General features: G+C 46.2%; 1 protein-coding gene across 4 annotated transcripts in view; it reads right to left on the bottom strand.

The window, feature by feature from the left end:
• Positions 1-8,769, bottom strand: part of PLPPR1 (phospholipid phosphatase related 1) — a 295,003-nt gene extending 286,234 nt beyond the window's left edge. For 3 of the 4 annotated variants that reach the window (XM_070459367.1, XM_070459368.1, XM_070459365.1), the window contains exon 1: positions 8,279-8,769. The gene's annotated coding sequence lies outside the window, so the exon portion shown is untranslated. Of the gene's footprint in view, positions 1-7,663; positions 7,717-8,278 lie in introns of those variants that run through there. The other variant, XM_070459366.1, reaches the window with a different exon arrangement.
• Between the last annotated feature and the right edge of the window lie 766 nt (positions 8,770-9,535).

Raw genomic sequence — 9,535 nt, forward strand, 5'->3', positions numbered from 1 at the left:
AAGAGCCAACTCATTAGAAAAGACTCTGATGCTGGGAAAGATTGAAGGCAGGAGGATAAGGGGATGACAGAGTATGAAATGGTTGGATGGCATCACTGACTCAATGGACATGAGTTTGAGCAAGCTCCAGGACATGGTGAAGGACAGAGAAGCCTGGTGTGCTGCAGTCCATGGGGTCACAAAGAGTCAGACATGACTAAGCGACTGAACAACAACTGATGTTGTCAGGTATTAAGCACTGGCTTAATAGGCTACAAACCAGCCTGTCATCCCAGCCTCTCCAGTCATCAGCTGTGGGATCTTGGACGAGTCCCTTAACCCCAATGGACCTCAGCATTCTCAACAGGAAAAACTGAAAACAATTGAAGTAGACTATCCCTTCCAGCAATTCTGTGAATCAAGGAGAGTTTATAGCTGCTGCCATTCATAAAGTTCAAATGAAGTCCCCTCATTATCTTATCTCTTGCTAGATAGACAGTGAGCTCCAGAAAAGCACATAGTATATTTGGTGGCTCCCAGAAGGACCTCAGACAATATTTGCTCATTGACTGTATCTAAAAATTACATATGAGGAGAGGTTTCCCAGGTGGTACAGTGGTAAAGAATCCACCTGCCAATGCAGCACACATGAGAGACATGGGTTTGATCCCTATGTCAGGGAAGATCCCCTGGAGGAGGGCATGCCCTCGAGAGGAGGGCATCAGTCCAGTTTTCTTGCCTGAAGAATCCCACAGACAGAGAAGCCTGGTGGGCTACAGTCCACAGGATTGTAAAGAGTCAGACACAACTGAAGCGACTTAGCATACGTAGGTCGCCAAAGGACCATAGGATAGATCAGCTGAGCTCTATTTTAGGATGAAAAGCAGCATTTATCCTAATGATACAACAGAAATATTTACCAAATACGAACTTCCCCGGTGGCTCAGATGGTAAAGTGTCTGCATACAATGCAGGAGACCTGGGTTCAATCCCTGGGTTGGGAAGATCTGGAGAAGGAAATGGCAACCCCCTCCAGTATTTTTGCCTGGAAAACCCCATGGATGGAGGAACCTGGTATGCTACAGTCCATGGGGTCCTAAAGAGTCGGACACGACTGAGCGACATTTACTACTTACTACTACTATTAATCTAAAGTAAGTGCTTTCATTTGAAATTGTAATTAAAAGTAAATATAAAAGAATATGTAAAGTATAACTCTACCTTTCTTTTTTTTAAAAAAAAAGAGTAACATATACAAATGTAATTGGACCAAAAATGGAGGAACATACAGTAAACAACTGACAGTGATTTTCTGGGGAAGAGGTTGGGGCAGAAATATGACTGATCTTTACTTTCTACATCATGCATTTCATTACATTTACATTTTGTATAACATTGCAGTACATATATAATTGGTTTAGTTTTTTGATTCCTAAAATACTCTAATTGCTCCAAAACAACCTGGTCATGAATTGTGTCACATGCTAGGAGTCAGCCCACATAAAACACTAAACCCAGAAGATTCTCTCAAACACAGAGATACTGCCTTACATTTACACTGAGGAAAAAAACCAAAGAGATAATGTTCTTTTCCAGTTAATGTAAGTGTGAATGAAAAGGTCTTACATTTGTTTTTTGTTTTGTTTTTTTTTCAGTTTCTGTGACCCCCGGGAGAAAAGGCTGTGGGCTGATTATTAGAGCATTTGAGTGTGGGAGTTTGCCTGGAAGCGATAGCTAGCGCAGACGGGGAGATGGGAATAATGATAAAGCATGCTCTGCTCCTAGAGTTCCGCACAGAACAGCATTACTCTCAACCAGATTTTATTTCTTGTTAATTATATCAGATTCCACTTGATTGAGGATTTCATTGAATTTAAAATGTGGGGGGTGAGGGTCACTGCTCCATGCTACTCATCAGAAACACAGATTAGAAAAGCACCCCAGAAACCCTTGACCGTCAGCTGTGCAATACATTACCCCTCATCGTGACAGATGTGCTCCAGTAATTATGATCACCTTTTTTCATCAGTCTGTGTCTGGGAGCATTTCTGGAACACTTGATGCTGTAATACCCAAAGAAAAAGCCCTCTCTGACATAATGGAGGTAAAATAAAATGTGTGCTTTCATGTCATGTAAAAATTTATGATATTCACACAAAGATGGGTACTTATTTCCTATGTGTATGCATCTCTGCTTTCTGTTGTTATTGATGAATGGGGAAAGATAAATGTACCATAGAAGGAGGAAATAATAGCAGGGATGGGAGCTGACTGCTGATTTCCCATCCAGCAAACCCATATGAACTGCCAAAGCCCTGAACCTCAGGCTGCGGTGAAGATAGGAGGTGATAAGGGGACTGTCACCCCAAGCCCTGGAGAAGCAGGATGAAGTGGGATGAGTGTCTTCAATGAACTCACATCTGGGTTTTGAATCCAGCTCTAGCTTAAGAGCTTGGACACGCTAACTCACTTTTCTGAGTCTTGGTTTGCTTAGCTGTCACATGGAGACATGAATACCTATTTTAGCATGCTGTCAAAATGACTGAAATAATATATGTAAAGTCCCTTCTACACTTGAAAGTAGTATAGGTGGTACTTAGCAGATATCTCCCTCAAAATGTCTCTTTTTCTCCTTTACATTAATGTTTCTTTTCCTTCCTTCCCTATTTTGGGGACAGAAATGGCCAATTTTTTAGCCTTTTAACCTTAAATCTTCAAAACAGACCAACAGTGCCATAAGCCAAGACTCACCAAGTTGATGAGTAGAATAATTTTCTTCTTCCATCTTGTGTCTTCAGAAACTTCAGAAATATAGACATATATAAACAACCACATGCATAAACTTATAAGTGAAGACAATCTCTACATTGTCCCTTGGTTCTGAGACAGATAAATAGACATTCAATAGACAGAGAATCTTTCAATTTTTATTTTTTCCTTTCGGCCTTACTTTTATGCTATAAATGTAACATTTACTAATAAGCAGATCAGCCAGGTCATGAAATGTTTGTTAAAGCTCATTCCACCATGTTAAATGATGTTTCCTTTGATATTTTTGTGCTTTCCACAGTGAAACTGCATTCTTACACCAATAATGAAGGCCCAGAAGTGGAAAGAACAGAGTTGGAATTAGGGTGAGGTCAGAAAGGTCCTCACAGAAGGCACAAATTTTAAAGGGATGTCCAAAAACTCAGTAATGTAAACAAACAATATTTAGTGCAATATTTTTAAAAATTAATGCAAAAAATATATAATGAACAAGACTGCAAATTTTGAAATAAAAACAGGAACAAACCCTGAAATTACATGACTGCCTCCCGCAGCTCACCCTGATCTAGGACCTGGGCAGACGCTGCATCTGAAATCAGGAGCTGAGTGTTCTAGTCCTGGTTCTCACACTACTGAGCTCAGGCAAGTCACTGAAACTCTCCGGTTCTCAATGTCATCTTGTTTCACTTAAGAGTCTGATTAGAAGATTTCCAGCGAACTGCTGAACTTGAAAATTTTATCATTTTCTCTAACATGAAGTTGCATTACTGGGGCATCAGAAATGACTGAAGTGAAGATTCATTCACTGTCACTCATTCAATCCAAAATGAATTAAAATCAATCCAATCAATTGCTATGTGACAAGCCCTATGTGAGGTGCTGAAAATACAAAGGTAAGGACCAGAGAAATACGTAGGACGGGAAGCCGATTCTAGTGCTAAAAGGTCAAGACAACCTTCCCTAACTTGCAAAGGAGTTAGGCAGGGAAAGTAAGGGAGAAAATTCCAGCAAGAGAGAAAAGCACAGCCAAAGACCTGATGGTGAAAAAGAAAAATCTCAGTTGGGTGACTGCTATAAGTTTAATCTGAGTGAAACATAAATAGGATGAATGAAACAGGAAAACAAAAATCAGTCTGATTATGGAGTGAAAACAATATTTGGCAAGAGGCGCAGGTTCCATTCCTGAGTTGGGAAGATCTCTTGGAATAGAAAATGGCAACTCACTCCAGTATCCTTGCCTGGAAAACTCCAAGGACAGAGGAGTCTGGCGGGCTACAGTCTATGGGGTTGCAAAGAGCCTGACACAACTAAACAGAATACAAGCACAACAACCACAACATAAAGGGCACCAGGCAGCGGTCAGACCTAAGTTCTAGTCACGGCCCTGTTGCCAACTAGCTAGAAGACAGGGCTTCCACATCCACTGGAGATTCTATTTTAGAACACAGTACAGACTTTTCTGTGAAGAAAAAAGGCTTTTAATTCCCAAAGAATGATGCAAAACCTCACATCTGACATGTTTAGTTTACATCCCCCAGTACCAAAGCAGTGCTGTAATTAATACATGTAGTCACTTCCCTGAAAACAATTTCCTAAACAGCTAAGTATCTGTTGTGTGCTGCCTATGAGCCTGAAGAATGTGAGGACCAGCCTAAAGGCAAGCAAACTTCTACCTTCCCTAGATAGGCATGAGGAGGAGGCACCTAGGCAAATGTTACAGGCATACATGCTGACACCTACTCTACCTAGGAGCTAGTCTGCTCCTGCCACATTCATGTTGGCTGATTTAATTCCTACACTGAGAGGTAAATAGGATTGCAGCCAGCTAGTTATAAACCAACCAAAATAATTTGTTAAAGAAACACTGTGGCACTCAGGCTCTGGAGTCCTGAGTATAAAGTCAAAACTTTGTTTTTAACCTGACTGTTGTCACACATAAAACCTACCATTTATTGAGCACTAGCAAATATTAACTCATATAATCCCCACAATTCTATGTGATGGGTTAAGATGGTTATCTCCACCTGAAGTGCAAGAGTAATTTGAGGCATATAGATGTAAACTGTGTGCCCAAAGCAGAGACATCACTTTGCCAACAAAGGTCTGTCTAGTCAAAGCTATGGTTTTTCCAGTAGTCACAGACAGATGTGAGAGTTGGACCATAAAGAAGGCTGAGCACCGAAGAATTGATGCTTTTGAATTGTGCTGCTGGAGAAAGCTCTTGAGAGTCCCTTGGACAGCAAGGAGATCCAACCAGTCAATCCAAAAGGAAATCAATCCTGAATATTCATTGGAAGGACTGATGCTAAAGCTGAAGCTCCAGTAATTTGGCTACTTGATGCAGAGCCAACTCATTGGAAAAGACTCTGATGCCGGAAAAGACTGAAGCCAGGAGGAGAAGGGAATGACAGAGAACAAAATGGTTGGAGAGCATCACCGACTCAAAGGACATGAGTTTGAGCAAACTCCAGGAGATAGTGAAGGACAGGGGAACTTACAGCCCATGGGGTCACAAAAAGTCAGACACGACTTATTGACTGAACAACAACAGAGCCAAAATTCAAATAGAACCTGTCTAGCTCCAGAGTCTGTGCTCTTAGCCACTGTGCTACATAAACAAGGTTTGTCTGACCCAGGGGATTGAACCCATATCTCCTGCATCTCCTGCTTTGACAGACAGGTTCTTTACCACCATCACCACCTGGGAAGCCTTTATTCCACAGCATCAGTTGCTAATTACTGTAACTTAGCTGCTGTTCTTCTCTGTATCCACACTCCAGCACCCTATGCTCAAGCCACACAGGATGGCTCAGTGTTTCACTAACTCATCAGGCACACTCAAACATTTCCTCTGCCAGGATGTCCTTTTCATCCTTCCCTACCTTGTAAAGACTATCCATTTTTCAAAAATATCTCCAAAACCATCTGGTTAAATTCCATAGAGGAAGAAAAAAAGTCACTTGCATGTCTATACTATTACTACTTAATTTACCCTATAACAGTCAATCAGATTGCATCATAGTTAGCTAAATACCTGTTTCCCCATCCTTGAAAGCTGGAACTATTTTTTACTTCCATGTGTTTCTCTTCCTGCAGGCTCCTGCACATAAGTGCTGATGTGTGTTTTCTGAATGTTGAGAAAAGCCAGGAGGAAGGATGGAGTATATGGCAGGCATGTTGAGAGCTCACAGGACAGTAAAAGCCTACCTTACTCTCCAATTACTTCATGTGTGTTAATCTTGTATTGACAACTAGATTATAAATGCTTTAAGGGCCAGAACAATGTTATACATTTTTATATAACCTCCAATGCTAAATAAGGGATAGGTGGTCAGTAAATACTAGAAAATATAATCTGAATATAATCAAAATGAGTTCAACTTGCAAATGTACAAACAGGAAATATATCATAAAGGGAGCAAATAGAGCTCTAGTATAAAGCAAAAAAAAAATAATAATCTTAATTTTTCTTGCCAAGATTTACAATGTAAATGATGTGAATATTCACCATAAAATAAAAAGGGACTTAGGCTGACAATTATATTTAAACCCCTACTATGTCAATTTCAACTTGAAAATATTTCTGGAAAGGTCTTCACTAGTTGTTTGAAAAAAGAAAAAAAAAACTTCAGAATTCTATCTTACTGAATGCTTTTTAAAAAATTATAAAAGTGAAGCTGTTTTAATAATACACATCCATTTCCAATTCCTCTTTTCCCCTCCTTTCTCAAAAAGTTCAACTTTGGCAATATTGACTTTTGAGCCAAGGTGCTCTCATAAGTGAACTTCCTTAATTAACCTCATGTATATCAGGCTTTCTCCCACTTCAAAGAAGTTACAAAATGCTTAAAATTTTAAAAGGTCCCCAAAGCAGCAGAGAGACAGCCTCTACAACTCATCTTAAAGTGAAGAGAACTCTCTGGCAACCCACAGTCACAGGAACTAGATCTGAGCTTCTGGTGTTTTCTTCTATCAGCATCAGCTTGGCTTCCAGGCTCCCCCCGCAACACACACTCTTCTACAAATCCAAGCTCTCTGAAGTAGAGGTTCCGCCCCACTGCAATATACCGGTCTATCCATCCCATCTTCCAGGTATGAACAAAATGTCAAAATAGAGAACTGCACATGACATTTTCTAGACTTACAGAATTAATCTGTGGTTGTGCTCAGGGTTAGCTAAGGAACAGTCAAGTTTCCTATGCTCCAGATGTGACATTCTGGAAATCTCCAGAGTCCCACCAGATGAATAAAAGCCATCAACCACAGGAGAGAAGGGGTATAGGAATTCAGTGAAGACAGCAGGGGTACTTCGCTTCCCAGGAGACCTCTTCCTGCCTCTAGTCACTCCTCTCCCAAATAGCCATCATCTGTCCCTCTTGCAAACCCCTTTGTCCCAGTCCTGGACCCCTTGTGTGCTGACCAGTCTCGCCTGTTTCCAAGGACCACTAGATTTGAGGCTCTTCCCCGGTACCAGCAGGCGCTCTGCCCTCCGAGACCCCGCCCCAATGGAAATGGCATTTTAGGGAATCCTTCGCTGGGACCTGTTCCCCGGGACTGGAGGGATTATTTAGAAGGGCTCCTGTCCACCAGTTCGATATAAGGGCTGCAGAGAATCTCTCCCACGAAAGAGGTTAAAAGGGAATATGGTATCCCCACAAAGAAAAATAACCCAGAATCCTCCACATACTCCACATGTGTGGGTCATAAAACCCCCGGGCAAAAATAAAGCCCCAGCTTCCCCCGCCTGCAGCCCCCACCACAGCAGCCCAGCCCGGCTCCCAGCGCCGCCGCCTGGGTGTGCGTGAAGACACTCTCCCCGGGGAGGAGAGATCCTCGCGCCCAGCGCTTCCAGGAGGTGATTACCGCAAGCCTTTTAGTAACTCATCATTCATCCCCGCGCTGACCCGAGCCTCACCCCGGCGCCGGTGGCATTGGTGCTGAACGAGAAAGCCAAACGCTGCCCCTCCAATTCTCCAGGTGACACCGCCTCCCTCTCCCGCACCCCCCCCCACCCCCCGCCCCGCGCCCAAATACGAGGCGCCGAGGGTGCGGGATGGGGGAGAAGGAAAGGATGACAGGTGCCCACGCCTGAGGGAAAATCAAAGACAAACGCTTACAGCAGGGGTGAGAAATCCCAACCCCGCCCGGCGGGAAGACTTGGCACCAGCTACCTGCAGGGCGCCCCCGCCCGCATGCCGGCTCCCGCGCAGCCCAGAATGCAGCCAGGAGGATGCAACGGGACGGAGGGAGCCTCCACGCCCCCTTTGTCTCCACGTTCCCCAAATGACAGGGGACGAAAGTTTATGAGCAGCCACGATGTCGCTTTCCACTGGGTCAATCTGACACCTCGCAGGAGACGACCCTTTCTGGGATCGCCCTCTCCCCCTGCACCGCCCCAGAGCTGCCTTCATCTGCACCTTGATGCCCGCAAGCCGGGCTTGGGCCACCTGCGCCGCTGTGTCCGGCAGGAACCTGATCTGCCCCCATGGACGTCCAGAAGCGGCCCCGCGGCTGCGGGCGCCCCACTCACCTCTCCCGGCAGAGTCTCCTCCCTTGCGCCCTACTGGGCCGTCCGGCTCCGGCTCCCGCGAGCGAGGCACATTCAGGCAGCTGGAGACACGCTGCTCCCCGGGCTCTGCTGCATTCCGCCTGCGTGGGAGATCCAACCAGCGAGCGCGCGGCGCGGGCGTGTACGAGTGTGTTTGTGCGAGTGTGTGTGTGAGCGAGAGTGCGCGCGCGCGCGCGCGGGGGTGGGGGGGGGTGGTTGGTGGGGGAGCGCGGGATCACCGATCCCCCTCGGCGGCGCCCATCCCACGCTCTGCCTACTCCTCCGCCTCCTCCTTGAGCTGCGGCTTGCACCGGGTCCAGGTTTCAGGATCTCCTGTTTGTTTAATGAAAGGCAGAAGTAAAAGGCTGGCCAGGGAGGGGGCGCGCCGGGCTGCGCATGCTCAGAGGGGGACCCTGAGCACTCACTCTCCGGCGCAGCCAGAGCGCGAAGAGCAAGCTGGCGGCCGGCGGAGGCGAGCTCGCCTGCGTCTCTGGAGCCGCCGGGGGCTCGGCGGGGTTCCCAGAAGGCGCCTGGGAAACCCAACCGCAAAGATGCGCCCTGCGTGGGGACTCCCTGGAGCACGCCGTGCGGGAAGCCGGCGGCGGGATCCCGACCCGCCCTAGGAGACGGCTTCAGCTCCGAGTCCTCGCGACGCCTGGCTCTCCTCTCCGTGTGTTTTTAGAGCTTGCCCGGGGTTCCCGTGGACCGCTCTGCGTGTAGTCGGGGGAACCACGCGCAGCTGGTCGAACCCGAACTAAAACGGGATTCCTGACCCCTGCATCTTTTTCTCCCCCTCGCCCAACTTTCAACCTGTGAAGGGCAGGAAAAAGGCAGCTGTCCGCTCGGGTCCCAGGACTGGTTCGCTGGAGGGGAGGGCGAGGGTTGGGGTACACGAAACCCTCTTCCCAGAACAAAGCGGACGTGGAAGGAAGGTGAGTCTTGGAGGGCTCCACGCTTAGCCTCCCGTGGTGACAGGGTTAGATGGAGGAGACATTTGCTCTACTGAAGAAGGCCAAAAGAACAATAGAGCTATTGTCCCCTCGCCTCAAATGCCAAAGCAGTTCTTCGCAAGTGGGAATTCTGGCTGCTTGGTAAAGTGGAAGGACTGTCACAGCGAACAAAGTCCAGTAAGAGAACCTGAGCCCGCAGGCGACGGCGCAGTAACCTGAGGCCAGGGCAAATACTGGCTGAGAGGCTTTGCGAATAGAGTGGAAACTCTTTCTGGTGAGATAGTTCTAT

This window comes from Odocoileus virginianus, chromosome 31 (assembly GCF_023699985.2).
Source record: "Odocoileus virginianus isolate 20LAN1187 ecotype Illinois chromosome 31, Ovbor_1.2, whole genome shotgun sequence".
NCBI classification, from domain to species: domain Eukaryota; kingdom Metazoa; phylum Chordata; class Mammalia; order Artiodactyla; family Cervidae; genus Odocoileus; species Odocoileus virginianus.